Below are 3,298 nucleotides of genomic sequence, written 5' to 3'. Positions count from 1 at the left end.
GTGTGGAACTGGTTGTTCGGTTCAGACAACATTTTGGTGGACCTTGATGCCGACATAGAAAGCCTTGGCTATTCACTTAGTTTATGGAGCTAGGTTAGATTATGGAGCTCAGCAGCGGTACCATTGAGCAAGCAGCACTGTTCAGTTCAGGCTCTTCCCTAAAATGTGAGTAAAGTGCTTTGAGAAAGGTAACTAACTAATGTTGCTGAGTAAATGGGGCAGTTAGCTCAGGCCCAACTGTGGCACTGTGTGGACACAGTTATATCACTGCTGGTATAGAAGGCAACCTGTTTAGAGAAGCATGACATGCTTGAGGGTGGCACTTCTGGGCACAGTAAGTTTCACTGTGTAGACATGGCCTTAAGCAGCTAGGAAGGGAATCTACAAAAGCAAGCAAGCTAAAGCGAGATCCGTAAGACAGCTGATAGGAAATGCTGGGAAAGAGGAGCCATAACTCACTGTGGAATGTAAGCACCTGATGAAAGCCACAGAGTGATGGGAAACCATCATGGGCAGCTGGGAGGCCATAACTTGCCTCTCTTCCTAGGCCACCAACCTGACCTCAAGAAGGGTGTCAGCTTGTGATAGTCTTCTAGTCTTACTGCTGTTCTCAGACTTCTAAGGACCTGATCCAAATCTTTCCTTTCCTGGTTCTGATCTTTTTTTTCTACTTCCACCTGAGCTGTTTTTTGAAGTTAGGTGCCTTACTCCAGTTTGTTACCAGCTGCTTTCTCACCCATAGTCGGAGTAGAGACGGGAGTTCAGGTTTCACCCACCTTCAAATGAGTGTCTTAATGATTAGACTAGAGAACCATCCTTACACACACTCCTCTTGTCTCTGATCAAATGATTATTAATGATGCCATGAAAAGCAGAGCAGTTTCAACAGGAGGGACTGTGAGAGGCCCCCGCATCTGAGAATATCTTAGTCTGCATTTACCCAAGTGGTGGTAGAGATGGGCTCAAATCCCTTGCGGTAGATGAGGGCATTGAGCCTGTCTGGATGAGTGCGCTAATCACTGGGCTTTTGAGTAAGAGAATACTGCTCTCTCCGGCTGTGTTTTTGGCAGACCTATCTGAGGTCTTCTGAATTGGGCACTGTGAGTGCAGAGAAATGCTTAGATTGTAAACCCTTACAGGTACAGAGCTGCATAGTATTGTCAAGATCTAGGTGTTTCTCAGCCTGCCCTGTGTGCCTTAGGGGTTTTTGTTGCCTAGATGCATCCAAGGTTAGGCAGCAGCTGAGCAGGGTCTAAATTTTGGAGTAAAGAGCTAGGATTTACTTGGTTTAGGGATCTCTTCCGAGATCTCAAGAATCTGATTTATGGAGGAAGGCACTGTGCTTATTCCTAGAAACAGAAGAGTTCATAATATTCTTAAATACCCAGGATTCATGAAATTTCTGGAAAAGGAATAGGATTTTTTGCCAAAGATGACTCTGTGTAGATTTAATCTTTGTGAAAGATGCCGGGTTTGACAACTGTTGGAAACTTTGTTTCTTCTCAACACTTCGTGAAGCAGCAAGAGCAATACTGCCAGGATATGCTTCCCCATATAGCCCAGTCAATGTGCCTCTCACCCCTAACCTACTTTGAATACTTTAGTTGCTATGCTTAAAAAACCTCATTTCTGAGATTTCCAGTTGGGTGCTAGTTGCTTTAGTGGTTTCATGTGATATTAGGTCCCTCTGACTTTTGCTGTTTATGAACTAGCCATCTAGAAATACTCTAGACCACATATTGTACTCGTTAGAAAAATAGAAGCAAGAAAAAAGGAACTTGAGCAAAAAAGTTTGCATAAAAAATAGTCTTGTGCAATAAATAACTGGGGAGCGGGGGGTAAATATAAATGTATAGAAGATGCCTTGATATATTGCTGAGGGAGGGTATGGATGAATGTGACAAGAGACCAGGGAAAAATACTCAGTGACCTCTTCCAATTCCTAAATTTGCATGATGCTAAGAGTGATTTAGACCAGGCCTAACCCCCCTGAGGAATAGAATAGATGACAGAATAAGAGAAAAAACCCAAATATTTTAAAAGAAAAAAAATCATAGTAGAATGAAGTCATAAATCATTTTTGGTCTGGAAATACAAGTAAAAAAAAAAGACTGTTTCTTGTCTTTGGGAAAACTACCATTTGGGGGAATAAAAGGCAAAACATGTGATACACCCATTGTGAAGAGGGAAGAAAAAGGAGAGGAAGACATTGTGTCAGACACTTAATCAAATGTGTGTAAATTCAAACACATTCTGAGAGGAGAATTGGATTTCTAGCTGACCATGTGTCATTTTCTAAAATGGAGGTTAAACAAAGGTCAGACTCACACCAGACTTTCTTATTTAATCTTTCTCCTTTTAGTACCCTGGGAAAAGAGGTAGAGGTTGAAGGTTTGACAAATGGGAGCCAGTAGGCAAGCAGTCTCTCGGAGACATGGTCTCAGAAGTGGAGGGGGAGAACACCCAGGCGGGAAAGGGAGGGAAAATCTCCTCATGTGCTCTCTCAAACATTTCTCCACCGCTGAGCATCTGATGGCTGGCATTCAGTCGGTGGGAGAAATATTCATGGAATTCGTCATCCTTGGAGATAGGCAAGAGAGAAGCCAGCGACAGACTTGTGCCTACCATGCGTGCTTTGTAGCCCAGAGTGGCAAGTGGCAGAGCCGCAGGGGACGCACCCAGGACAGAAGCGGCATCTGTTTAGCAGCCTTTTTCTTTTGACTAATCCGAGACCGAGTGGGATGGATGGGAAGCGGCGCTGGCTAGGTGGCAGATATGCGCCAAAAAAGACTCTTCTGGGACTTGTGCAAGGGCTTGCGAAGGACAGCGCCTCTGCGGGGAGCCTGGTTTCCTCACACTGTTTTTTTATGGGAGGATGGAGTGCCGTCCAGCCACATCGAGGCAGGCACCAGCTGCAGCGTGGCTGATGCCCTCACCCCAGTGGCTCACACAGTGCAGAGCGACTCAGGGTGAGGTTTGGCTTGCGCTCACATGCCAGCCTCATGGCACACGCACATGCACGCACATCTTTGCACACATGCCTGTACACACCCGCACCTCCACACACATGCACGTGCACGCCTCCACACACGCCTGCACACACCCCCCCTCCACACACACACACATGTGCACACATCTCCACACACACGCACTCACATACTCCTCCACGCGTGGCTACACGCACACTCCGGTCTCTCCACACACACAGACACACACACACTTAAGCCTCCCCCGCCTCGCGCAGCCCCCGCTCCCTGGGGCCGGTCCAGCTCCTCGCCCCCCGCGTGCGCGCGCGGGC

This window comes from Crocodylus porosus, unplaced genomic scaffold, assembly GCF_001723895.1.
Source record: "Crocodylus porosus isolate Cpor-Errol unplaced genomic scaffold, CroPor_comp1, whole genome shotgun sequence".
NCBI classification, from domain to species: Eukaryota; Metazoa; Chordata; order Crocodylia; family Crocodylidae; genus Crocodylus; species Crocodylus porosus.
Note: the sequence above shows the minus strand (reverse complement) of the source record.